The sequence below is a fragment of the Rattus norvegicus genome, chromosome 13, assembly GCF_036323735.1.
Source record: "Rattus norvegicus strain BN/NHsdMcwi chromosome 13, GRCr8, whole genome shotgun sequence".
Lineage (NCBI taxonomy): Eukaryota > Metazoa > Chordata > Mammalia > Rodentia > Muridae > Rattus > Rattus norvegicus.
The window spans coordinates 99952584-99966867 of record NC_086031.1 but is presented as its reverse complement, the minus strand read 5'-3'; positions in this window follow the sequence as shown (position 1 = coordinate 99966867).

The following is a 14284-nucleotide window of genomic DNA, read 5'->3' as shown; positions in this document are numbered from 1 at the left end:
TGGAGAGTTGGGAATTTTGAGACTCCCTGCACTCCAAAGACTGAGGCAGGACACTCAAGACTTCAAAGCTAGCCTGAGTTGCAGAGAAAGTTAGGGGGGTACTTGGGCTACACAGGGATATCTATTTTTAAAGGGAGTGGGGCATAAAGGGGCTGAGGAGATGGTTAAGTAGGTAAAAGTGATTGCTGTCAAAGCTAATGACCATAGTTCCATTCCCAGAACCTATGTAAAATGCCTTGTGGAGAGTTCTTTCTTATTCTCTGGTGGCATCATCATCATCATCATCATCATCATCATCATCATCATCATCATCAAAACAACATACACTTGACTTGTACATAAAATACGATTTCAAATTACTCAAATCAGATTCTATTTTTATAAAGTATGTTTTCTAACTTCGCTCCTAGATCCTCTACAAATATGCTTTCTGATTTCTTTAGGAAAAATATCATCCTCCTTTACACCCCTTTTTGTATGAACTTAGCCTAGTTGTCCATTCATATTTAAGAAATAACTATAGACTGTAGAAAAACTATGAGTTTCAATTACTTAAAAGTAAAATAATTTACCTTTAATTACTACTGAGGGGTTTGGAAGACAGCTCAGTGGATAAAGTGCTCACCATGCAAGGATGATGGTTGGAGTTCAGAACTTCAGCATCCACATAAAGCCAGAAGGTGTGGAAGCCTACTTGTGATCCCTGGAGTAAGCCTGCTAGGAAGGCTAGCCAAATCAGACATCTCTGTGTTCAAGTAAGGTACCTTTCCTCAGTGTATAAGGTAGAGAGTGAGGAAGAAGAAACTCATTGTTAACCTCTGGCCTCCACATACACAACACCATGATCATGTGTACCTGCACACACAGGTGTTCTCACAAATATGTGAATGTATACACATGTGTGTACATACATGTGTGCGCATACACACACATACACACACACACACACACACACACACACACACACACACACACACACATTATATGCCCATTCTTACAGAATTAGGTAATTGTAGGGAGGAAATTCTATTTGGGCATGTCCTGTTTCTGTACATCTTACTTGGTTTGTATACTGACTGAACAACATTGGAAAATACAGATACTGTCTTCTAGAAAAATACACAAGTTTGTCCAAGAGAATAAAGAGAATGCTCCAGTCTGTTAAAAGGCCTCAGGACTTATCAGCCACTCATTATAAAAGTTCAGAACTTTGTAAGTTCAGGCTCTCTGCTATGATGCTGGCTGAGATTACACAACATCCCTTGTGCCACTGTGGATCTCTCTGAGACTTTGGAGCCTAAGAAATCATGAATTAAAAAGCCCCTTTCTCTGCTGTGCATTCGTAATGAGCATTCTTCCTCTCTACTGTGCATATGCATTGGAGCTCTTGGTCTTCTGTCTTCTACTAGAACTGGTGCAACTATCAGCAAAGCTTGTTAAGCTGTAGAGCAGAATTTGAGAACTCCATACAGAGTACAGGGTAGGCCTAGAAAGGGACTTAAACCAAGATTTAGCCAAATGCAAATTGTAATTAGTTCTACCTGCTTAATTTTGTTTGCCGCCAGTTGGCCTGCCCTGGACAGATGCTGTTGTTGTTGTTGCTGTTGTTGTTGTTGGTGGTGGTGGTTTGGTTTTGGTTGTTGCTGTTGTTATCGTTATTGCTGTTTTACACACGTAGAATCCCAGGACTTGGGTCATTGTGACAGGAGGATCAGGAGCTCATGTTCACTCCCATCCTCACGGCAAGTTCAAGGTTAGCCTCAACTAAACAAAACCCTGTTTCAAAACTATAAAATAAAATGAGTGGGGAAAGGGGTGAGCGAGTTTGTTTCTGGCACACATACTCAGCTTTTCCAGTCACTCCGGAAGCTTTCTACAACATCAAAAGCAAACACATGTATTCAGTCCGCCATGAAAATCTCACTCTAATGTTATAAAGTTAGGATAATATGGGCCATATAAACAAACAGAATCTGATTTTTAAAATGTACACCTTGGACTTCGAAAATTGAAGAAACATGAAGAGAATACTTTAGACAAAATCTTAAAGCTCTTTGCTCTCTGTATGCTTTTCTAAGTCACTGGTGCTTTGTTAGTTTGAATGGTGATGCTTACGCAGGCTTAAATTATCAGGATATAAGGAGAAATCATGGGAAGCTATGAAAATACAAGTAGAAAATAGGTATGTTAAAACGTTTTGGCTGAACAAAGAGAATAATTTGAGGAGATATTTCTCTAAAGTCCCTATTTCTTACATGCAGTTTTCAGACATAATTTCACACTTAATTTAGAGTGTACTCAAGGAAAGGCAATCAAAATACATTAGCCTGAGATGAAAGATTTATCCAAACCAAAGTCAAAAGAATACAGTGGCCAGTTCAGGCAACTGCTGGATCCCTGAGACATCTTACCTTCTAATACTTATGTGAAAAGCTGTGCTTGCAGCATTGACCTAAAGGCTCTAAGAAAAACCCCTCAGACATCAAAGAGAGTCTGCGTTCTGTTTACTACATAGACTTTGCTGAGGGCATTTTGTGAGTATTATTCAAAAGTGTTGAAATAAGAATGCTTCTCTGACTAACTGGCAATTAACCATAACATTAAGCAAACTCAAATGTTCTAATCCTTCCAGATTCAGTATAATTACAGTCTTCCCAATGTCTTGTGCTCCTCTCCCTAGGATTGTTATTATATTTTGAAATTGTGCTTGTCTGGATATTAGATCACTAAACTATAACCCAGTGATAAATGTAAAGTAGAAAACCCAAACCCCTTGGTGTACTTTAACTAACACTATAAGGTCTGACTGTGTGGGAAACTGGGAGGGGCATATCTTAGTGTCCTGAGCTCATGCAGTTATGGTGGCCCAAGGGGTACATTTCCCATTCTGCTCTCTCTCACAATTCCAATTCTCTTTAGCTCTAATTAATTTATCCAAAGGACTGGCAACACTCTCAGATAGCTCTGCTTCATTCAAAATCCTAATTTATGAGCAGAATTTTTCAGGGCCTATGGAGAGCAAAAGAACACAAGGTCTGCTGCTGAGGCCTCCTGGAAGCAGATACTGGCTGTAACCAAGAGTGGGCCATGTCAAAGCACATGGCCAAGGTGCAATGGGCCTTCACACAGGAGGAAATGCATACAGTAGCAGAGGACACAGGCTTGAAACAGAATAAAGTCAAGAATTCAAACTGTGCTCAATTTTGTTTTTTTTATCCATCTACAATAAAGGCCTCAGCTTTGAGACAGAAAGAGATTCAGATGTGTCGAGGGACATCAAGCAAAAGGACAGTGTCAGCCCCCAGAATTGTTTGCATGAAGACTGAGGATATTTCTGGAGGAAACTGTTCCTCATTCCAGAAGGATCCGGTAATGATGAGATTGACTCAGTCAAAGAACTTTAGTCATGGGATTAAAAAAGATGATTCTCAACACAGCCAGGGTGAGGCTTTTGCCCAGACTCACCCACGCTCGTGTGGGCATCATGGGAAGTTCTAAGTAAGTGCTGAAATAGATTTTCTGCTTCATGAAATAGCAGCTCTACTCTGACCCCCCACCACAGCAGTATTGTCCAGAAAAAGAGTGGTACCCATAGAGATGTGGTTTATTAAGCCACCGAGCCTGGACTCTGCCCCTACAACACTTTGCTCCCGTTTTGAGTAAGATGCTCAACGAGGAAGAAGTACGACATCTACTGAACAGCAGTGGACGCAGATCTCAGCACTGAAATAAGCGACCCTATAGAAGTTCAACATTAGCTCAACATTAGCAAATACTGGTAGGCAAACCAGAGGGTCAGGAACAAAATTGCCAAATCTGCAGAGCAGGTGTGCAGGGGCCAAGGGTAGTAGAGTATCAACCACATCACCACATCGACTTAAGAAGTGCAGTGAGGGGTTGGGGATTTAGCTCAGTGGTAGAGCGCTTGCCTAGCAAGCGCAAGGCCCTGGGTTTGGTCCCCAGCTCCGAAAAAAAGGAAAAAAAAAGTGCAGTCCCTGATGAGTTTAGACACAACCTAATGATTACCATATCAGAATGCAGGTCAAGATACCCTATAAGCAAAGGCTTTCAGTCTATGAAGGCTTGGAATACTGACTGGTAAATGCTTAATGTTAGCAGAACTCAGAGGACGTTGCAAAGAGAGATCAGGAGGGTAAGATGGCTCAATGGCTAAGTGTGTGCTGCACAAGCTTAAGAATCTGAGTTCAAATCTCCAGACCCAAGTAAAACCGATGCGCAGCAGCACACATAGTGAGGTATGATCTGAGGTGGAAACAGGAGACCCTCAGAACCCCGAAGGCCAGCTAGCCTGACATTTGCAGTGGTAAAAAAGAGACAATCTACCAAGCAAAGTGCCTACATCTGACCTCCACCACCATGCCAAACACCCCCCCCACACACACACACAGTGTCCGTTGGTCTAGAAATGTCAGCTCTTGTATTTATTTTTAATATGACTCCTTAAGAATTAGAAGCAGCGTTAGACTTAAATTCATAACAGAAAAGTTTGCACAATCTCTTGTTTTTCCTCTCAGGAATAGATGAAGAAAACATGGCGGGAGATGACAAAGGAAGGCACACTGAAAAGAGGGCAAGAGTGAGGAAGGAAAATAGGGGAGGGAGGAGAGGAGAAAGCCAAGTGGGGTGTTTGGAAGCCTCCACATAGAGCCAGTGAATGCCAGAATTCCATCAAGGGCATAGTGAGCTTGAAGCACATCCATGTTAACTGATGTGTGTAACAGACCAAAGCAGAACAGCCACCATTTGTCAAGGTACCCGTCTGTCATGTCCTCACTGCCCTGTCTACTGGCTTTTGTTCTTCAGCCAAAACCAGCCTGTGTCCTTGACCAGTCAACACAAGACAGTGAGCTTGTACATGTCCGCACAGGCAGGCTCAGAAGTGAGTCACTGTTCCTGACAACCCCACAGCTCAATGTTTCTCTCTCTCTAAATTAGAATGGGATGGTCTCTGTTTATGCCTTAATTAAGTAGAACCACATGGCTGCAACCTTTGCTCTGGGGGCTGTGTGGAGAGGTACTACAGGGACCCTCTGCCATCTTGACTGCAGGGCTGCTGTGCTCACTGAGGAGATAGAGTCTTGACTTTTTCCTCCAGAGTTCATTGCTTTTTCTAGATCCAGGGGGGAAAGGATGTGGGGGTAGGGAGAGAAAGAAAAGGACGGAAGTCTGTACTCTTTGCTTTGTGTGTGTGTGTGTGTGTGTGTGTGTGTGTGTGTGTGTGTGTGTGTACACATGCACATGCTCATTTGTGTGACTGTTGTGTGTAGACATGTTGGTCCTTGCCTTTTACATTATTTGAAGCAGGGTTTCTCATTTGCTGGCTACTGTATACATCAGTCTCCCTAGCCCTCGAGTTTCCAGGGACTCTCCTGTCTCTGCGTCCCATCCTGCTGGAGGAACAGCAACACTGCAAGCATCTGCTGCTGTGTCTGCCTTCTCCCTGGGCTTGAGGGATTCGAACCCGGGTCTTCAAACTTTTAGAGCAAATCTTTTACTCACTGAACCATCTCCTGGAACCTCCCAGAGGTTTTGTGGCTGTGCTGAAGGTTGACCCTTGGCCTTCATGCACGTGAGGTAAGTGCTCTGCCCCTAAGCTACGTTCCTAACAAGATGACTGCCAGGGATTTTTCATGTGCAGCCTGGCATCCTTTCTGAGGGAAATCTAGGAAATTCTCTTTATTTGTTCGGGAGTGGGGCATATATTTCTGCAAAGTGGCGCTGACTCAGTATCCCTGTGATCATTTATTATTCGTAATAATCTAACTGGAAATCTGCCCGTGGGTGTCTTCCCTCATCCTCCAAGCTCCTCTCCCTTCTACAGCTCCTTTGTGATCTCTGAAGCCCAGCGGTGATGTTGTTATCTTCAGGATGTTCCCTTCACTTTCTTCTACCCATGTCCAGGCACGGTGGAGTTCGTCTCTTCCTCTCCTACATCCCTAGCACCTGACCTCTAACCTGTGCGCTCTCTTCCGGGGCTCATGTAGATGTCAACTACACGTATAAGAGGCCCCCCTGTGATAGAAATTGTCAGCGAGCATCGAATTTCTTCTCTAAATTATTGCTTTTTAAAAATATGTGTGAGTATACATGACTCTAGCATGTATCATGTGTGTGCAGTTGCCTGTGGTGGCCAGAAGAGGGCGTCAGATCCCCCGGAGTCACTGATAAGGGTGCTGGGAATTGAACCCAGATCCCCTCAAGAGCAATAAGTGCTCTCAACTGCTGAGCCATCCCTCTAGAGACCATCATCTAATTTCTAACCATTTAATAATAAACTGAACAGCAGAAGGATAATAGGAAAATGGGTGCTAGTGGCCAGACTGGTGAGAAGGCAGAACCGCAGTGATGAAGGGAGAACAGGAAGTGGTCAGAGACCAGGGATGCTTTGTAACGTGATTATGGGAAGTGTCTCCATTCCTCCTGGTAGAGCTTAAATCCTATTTACCCCAGAGCTCCAGCACGTGGGCCTAGAGGAAATCCTCTGGTTCTGCTTCCTCAGTGATACAGGGGAAAGAAGAATCACCTGTTACAGAAAAGCAACAGGCCAGCCTGTAGGAGAAAGATGTAGAGAAAGAGCAGCATGTCCCAGGACCTGACCAGGGAGGCAGAAGTCTCAAGTTAAAGTGCCTGCCAGCCTTCTTGGTATCACTCAGCTGTCTAGCTTCCTGCGCCATTGACTCTCGGCCCATGCAGAAACCACAACGAGGTGCCCTGGCATAGAAGGCAACAGCTTCTATTATCTTGGGGGTGGGTTATTTCAAAGTGTTCTCTATGTATCATCTTATTTAATCCTATCAACAGTGACCAGGAAAAAGCTAAAACTGTTCGCTTTACCCGCTGGATTCCTTACTCAGTTCAAGAATCCCGGCGCTATGAATTCTGGGAATTGTCTTATTCGACCCAGCTCATAGAATTGCAGCCCAGCCTCTGACTCTAGGGACAGTATTGGCTCTACCACCGTTTTCTTGCTCTTCTCTGTTCACCCAGGATGGTCTCTTGGGAGATGAGAAAGATGAGAAAGACTCTTTGAACACTTCGTGGTCCTGACAGACTCTTGTGACCTGGGCCGACCTGGAAAATGAGCCACCAGGCATGCTTGCCTTGCACTGGAAAAATGTGTTCCTGGTTGGTTCTAAACAACTGATTTACATACAAGGTTGGAGTCCATGGCTCATCTGAAACTGAGCACTGCCTGAACTAGGCTCCCAGCTTCTAAGGATAGAACGACTGTCCCTTTTATTTTTCCTGCTCTGCTATTGGAAACTACCAATGAGGGTGCCAATTAGCACCAGATGGGACAGGGACTGTGTGATGTGGAGCTCCGACCGCTGGGAACTGGAACACATCCACTAATGTATTAAGCAACCCAAGAGCCAGCGGTTGGGCAGCCCTAGGAGCAAGGCTCAGCTAAGTTCTGATCTGCGCAGACCCGTCTCAATACACAGATTCTGCCCTGTCTCCATTCACAGTGAGGGGGTCGAGGGCTTTGATCTCAGTGACCTTCAAACTTAGGTCCTTGCTTAGATACTGCCTTTTGCTCTGGATCCAATATTATTTTAAACTTTGACAAATCATTCTGGGGTAATAATTGCATTGAGGGATGGACGTTTATTTGTCTTAAAACATTACTTTTAATTTTTAAATTAAAATATAATCACATCATTTCCCCCTTCCTCTAACCTCCCCCACGTGCACGCACATGCTCCTGTGTGACACACACACACACACACACACACACACACACACACAACTTTCTACTCAAATATGGGCTTTTTTTCTTTTAACTATTATTGCTTTTGTTGTTGTGTATGCCTAAATATATAAATACAACCTGTGCAGTCTGTTTAGTGTTACACACACACACACACACACACACACACACACACACATATATATATATATATATATATATATATATATATATATATATATATATTTCAGGGTTGACTACTGGTATTGGGTAACCAATCAGGGGCTGACACCCTAGAAAAACCCATTTCTCCTGCTTTTAGCTTTCGGCTGTGGGATCTCTTCCTTCCATTAGTTAGTGTACTACTGCCATCCTTGCTCGGGTCTTATTTATGCAGCCATGTTGTAGAGGTATCGTGGGTGAAGCTTCCCTGTCACTGCTGAGAGACACAATCTCACACCAGATGTTCTGGTCCTCTGGCTCTTACAAGCTTCCCATCCCTGTATCCTCCATGGTTTCCTCCGAGTCTTCCCATTTCTGGAGACTCTGATTTTTGAAACCATAATTCGTCCAAATGTCCAAATCAAACACAGAGCTGAAACTCGAGAGAAGCTGACTCAGGCGACACTGGCTTGCGATCACTGGGAACATAGAGGGGGAGCAGCATAGATCGCTATTGATAGTGTCTCGGCATCCGTTTTTAACTCATTTCGTAGACATGCTCCTTCGATGCATATGCCTTGCTTGAGAGCTGCTAACTGCCAGTCACTGGGTGATTTACCAGCTTTTCCCTGGCAGGGATTTAAGTCACCTTGAAGATAGCTAACCGCAACACAAACACAAACACAAACACGGCCTTACTCAGCTTTATGTGCACTCATATGTAGTAAAAATAACTGAAGGTTTCATCCGTGAAACTTGGGAGGTGGTTTCCAACAGTATTATCCCAACATTTTTTAATTTGTACTGGAACATATGAAAAATAACATTTTGAGAACTTGCTGTCTTAAAGTGACAGGTAAGATAGTTCATGGCCAGAAGACAATGACCACTGAGGGTTGGTAACACAGAACCTGTCCCTACCTCACAGAGTCTCGGGGAAGCAGCATCTTAGCACGCCTGGAACCCATCTGTAGTAGAACTATTGACACAGCTGTCCCTAGACACACCAGTTTAAAAGCTCTCGAGCAATAGACAGACAGCCTTTGGGGTCTGTGACTACTTTGTAGCATGGATTTCCTGGGCTTTGTCACTGGTGTCTGACTGAGTACTGTGGTTCAAAGCATAGATCTAGAGTATGTGTTGATCCCAGATGATCCCAGAGTAGAATCCTCCTAGATATCAGGGTTAAGAAAGTACCCAGTTCAGAGGTGAACAACTGTCCCAGGTTACTCTGGACTAAGAGGATTCGCATGGCATGAAGGCTCGTTAATCCTCTGCCTGCTACAAAGGGGTCTGTGCCCCATCAATAAAGCATAGTCCATGCTCCTGAAACAACCTAGCTAAACTCATGGACACACACACACACACACACACACACACAGAGAGAGAGAGAGAGAGAGAGAGGGAGAGAGGGAGAGGGAGGGAGAGGGATAGGGAAGAGGGAGAGAGAAGAGGAAGAGAGACAGAGATAGGCAGAGAGAGACAGACAGCAGACAGACATGTATGGACAAGGAGTCTAGTTGGGAAGAGGTAAAGCACAGGAAAGATGATTATTATATCGGTAGTATATAGTAATGAAAGCAAATATTTAAAATTGTCTCACATCTCCTATTCAGTAAATGAACAAAAGAAACACACAGTTTGCGTGTCCACAGACTCCCATTGTCTGCCACCCTTCCTGGCTGCCCACCCTGGAGGCAGCACTCTGTGCATGTGCTATGGGGTCCAAGTCATCTACGGTTTATAGATCAAAAGTCTGCAAGACTTTTCTTGTGAAGTGTTTTCCTCTGCACGGTTGTTTTTGCCAGTTCCAAGAGGAAACAGTGGGCTGAAGTCAAGTGGCATGACCAGATGATGATGCTAAGTGAGGGATGCGTGCGAAGGGCTGCTGGGAACAGCCAGAGCCATGACGGTATCAGCTCTGACAGGACTGCCTCCTGCCTGAGAAGCTCATAAACAGGCGCTCTAGGCTATCCTGCTCTCAGCAGCTGCTGATCCTTTAATTTAATTATAAGCTACAAGCAAGCTTCTTAAAGAAGCACCGTGTGTACCGAACAGTGTCCGGAGGACACTTTGTCCACAAGTTTTAAGATAGTCAGCACAGCTGGAATTATATGTCCTAATAAGAGATGGGTGGACTGGTGTGGGAGAAACAAGAGCCACCAACCCACCCAAAGTTAAACCAAAATTGTTTTTGAGGTTCAAAAATATTCACATGACAGCTTTCTATGTTTGGCTTGGGCAAACTAAAACTTGCATGCCCAGAAAATAATTTCCTCTATCTGTTAAACTAGAACCAAAAAAAAAATAGATGCCAGGGAAACCAGGAGATAGCACAGTCCTGGCTCCGTACCCTCAGGAAGAGCTACTGTTTCAATGTTAGTCTTTATTGTGTCCCTACTGTGTGCACAAAGCCAGTCTCGGAACAGGAGGGATGAGAAGTGGTGAGAGAAAACGTGCTTGTAGAGCGGAAGTCACTGTCAGACGCAGCAAATGCCTAGTCTCTGGGAGCATTTCATCAGACTCCTGTGAGGCCCTAAGTTTGATTGGCAATAATGCAAAGGAAAAGAAAATAGGAAAAGCCCAACTCCTCCCTCCCCCCTTATATTCAAATAGGGAGATCAAATTGTTAGGGGAAAAAGAAGCAAAAAACAAAAACGAATCAAAGCATAGAAGAAGGAATCAACAGGAAGAGCCCAAGCTTCCTTGGCTCTTGGCTGGAATAGCATTTCTCTAAGTCACTGACCAGTTACCAGTCAGCTATGGCAAGCCACTGTGCTTCCTACCTAATTCTCACTGCAGGAGAAGGAAGCCAGTGCCCAGAAGACAATCCAAGGTGTGACAGAGAAGCCTCAGGGCTTGAACAGCTCACTGGATGATGAGTTGATAACATACAAGTCACACCTCCAGGGAGTCACTCTTTATAAAGACTTCAAACCCAGTTCCTTGCATTGGATGAGCCAATCCTTACAACTCCAGGTTTGCCACAATTCTTTTCTTTATCAAGAAGAAAAAAAATGGCATGGTACTTAATAAAATGGCCTCATTCTATCACTGGTGCGCTTCTGGAGATTTCTCTCAAGGTTCGCAATGCACACAGCCTAAGCAGGAGTTTTAGGGGATCTGTGGAAATGATGAAATGTTAAAATTTCTTTTTCATAAATAAATGGATTCAGTGTATATTGAGGGATAGAGAAGGGGGAAGAAAGAGGAAGAGGGAGAAACAGAGACAGACATATACTCATAAACAGAGAGAGAGCAAAGGGGGAGGACAAGAAGGAGGGGGAGGGAGAGGAAGAGAACATGAGCATGCATTTAAAGATGGGAGACAAAGGAGGATTAGGAAAGGAAGTTTATGGGAACAAATGGGCTATAGATTGAATCCAAACACACTATATTAAATATTATATAATTTCTATATAAAATATTAATTATACATAAATGTTAAATGAAGTATTTATTTTTAAAAGAAGTAATTAATTAATAAACAGCAAATGCACCCATAAAATGCTGTATCAATGTTAATTCATTTACACAGGAATATTTACTGATTCCCTCTATATAACTCGTACTCCACGGGCCATGAAAATACAGTAGGGTGGGACAAAAATCTTCCTCATCATGAATTTCATAGTCTTCTTTGAGGAAAAGAAATAAGAGAAATAATAGCAAGTGTGGTTGTCTAGCATTTCAGAGGAAAATGTTTTAAATGGAAGGTACTGAGTGAGAGAAAAAAAATCACAGCATCCCATAAATCGATCATGGAAAGTTAAAATGAGATGCTGAACACAGAGTAGAGGAGACAAAGGAGAGGGGATAAGGATGCTGAAGGAAAGCTACCCACAGGCTGCACACCCAGGACCAAGACTATACCAGCCAAGCAGCCATATTGGCTGTCCTTATTATCTCGGTGTGCAGAGGGGCTGGAATACGACTTTACCACAGTGTCCGGAAACCACACAGATAAAACAGGTGAAAGGAAGTGAGCCTCATCTCCCTCTGGGTGATGCCCAGAGAAGCTGTATAAGGTGTGAGCTCTTCTTGCATAGGTATCATTGGAAAGGCACAAAATAGCATTATCAGTCCAGAGAGAGCCTTACCGTTGTTAAACTTGATGACTTTGGGTTTCCACAGTGATAGGCTGACTATAGACAGAGATATTTGCCTTGGGTGAGGGGGGGTAGAGAATGTTGAAACACATCCTATAAACATTGTGCGACTTATGGCATAAAGTTACATTTTATAGGCGACTTTATTGGCCTTATATCCATTGGCCAAAAATCTCAGGTGCTGAGGTGGGTGGAAAATGAGCTACTGTCTGTAGAATTTCTCAATAAAACGGTCCAAAGAGAAGCTGCTGTGGGAGAAAAGTTGACGTTGAAAACTAATATTATTTTAGAGAGGTTTTTTTTTACCTTATATTTATGCACACAAGACCACTTTACAACTTTATTCCCCTCAAAGGATTTTAACGTTTTCCAAAGTGTCAGTTGGGTCTTTATGGTTTGGGTTTAAATGAAGGTTGGAAAAAAACAAAACATATATTTTTAATGTCCAAGATTTCTAATTAGTTTCTAATCACCTCTTTATTTGACAGTTTGCTTATCTGCATGGAAAACCTCAGAACAGATATTAATGGCGGTAGGAAGTGACTCTTGGCTTCACCAGCTCAAGGGGAACTTCCTATTTCAAAGGGGGTGTGGAGAACACAGGCATAGTTATTCCTTCCCAAAGCATGGTGGGAGAATAAAATTCAATGTTGAAATGGACCCACCAGCCTGAATGATAACTTCTGAGGGCTGACATGTGATTCCTGGTCTCACCTATTCAAATAAACCTGGCATTAGTTGCCCTGTTTTTCTTTCATTATATTTGAGGCTGGGAAAATTGAGTGCAATTCCTACCACTTCAGTTTTTTCCACACTGACCAAGCTGGTTTTCTGAACTCATTTTTCGCTATACTTAAGCAGAATTCAACTTCTGTTTTATGTGTTTGGGTTTTCTGTGAGGAGAGTATGTGTGGAGCATACATTCAGGTCCATAATTATTTCCACTGCTTCTTCGTAACTGCAATGTTGCTTCTGTTATGAATCTTAATGTAAATATCTGTGTCTTCCAATGGTCTTAGGTGACTCCTGTGGAAGGGTCTTTTGACCCCACCCCCAAGGAGTTGGGACCCATAGGTTGAGAACCACTGCTCTGGAGTGACTGGCCGATCTTCCCTGGGGGCTGCCTCTCTTGTGCCTGTGTCTGAAAGTTTCTCTAGGAACAGGCTCCTATGGAGAAGGTGACCCATGCAGTCACGACAAAACATGTTGCTTTCGATGTGATGATCTGCACCAGGACTTCGGTGAGGTAATTATCAAGATGAACCAGTAATACCTCAGAATAGACAAAAAAGGGTTACAGAGGCAAGCTGGAGAAACTAAAACTGTCAGGCATTGGCTTCGGCCTTGAACATAAAGGTGTCTTAGCAGAAGATTTTAATGAAGGTTTGTGAGAAAGCTCTGTGTGTCCACACACACACGTATGTGTGTATATGTGTGTAAGACTGAAGATACAGAAGTATCCATATATCATATAGAACCTTACACATGCACTCACATGTACATATTCCATGCATTTACACATGCCACACATGTGGATCATGTTGGCATGCTTATTGCTAATGTTACTTACAATCCACTCTCATATTTTGAAACATCCTTTTTTCTTTGGGGCAGGTTCTCATATATCCCCAGCTGGCTTTGAACTTACAATGTAGCTGAAGATGACCCTGAACTCGAAGTTCTCCTTCCCCTGCCTTCACTTCCCAAATTCTGGATTATAGCTATGTATGCCACCATGCCAGGTTCTTATGATGGTGGCAATCAGCCCGGGTTTCCTGCACAGTAGACAAGTTCTCTGTCAACAGAGTTGTGTCCTCAGCCCTGATTCATTCGTATATGTATTTCAGATCCTCTGATTATGTTAGGAAGACGAACAGAGAGGCAGGAAGACTCTAAGACTCTTCTTGTATCATCCAATGGGGAGATAAGAAGTTTTTTCTCACATGCAGAAAACACAGACGAAAATATCAAGTTTAGGAGGACATGGTTTCTTAAAGGATATTGTAAAGACATGTACCAAAGAGAAATATAAGGCTTAAACTGTGACTTAGACTCCAAGATGTGACCTTGACAGATCAGAAAGATGCTGAGGAGGATATAGGCAGATCATCAAGGACACTAGTCAAGGATACTCAGGGACAAACCACACCATAGAAAATGGTGGTCTCCATGAGTGGACCATGCTTGAGAACGCAGAGTACCCAGAGACGGCTGTTGGATGTAGGAACAACTGAAGAGGTGGAGACTATCTTCTGACTTCCAAACCATGCTGCAGAAGAGATCCTGTCCTGTGAATTCCGAG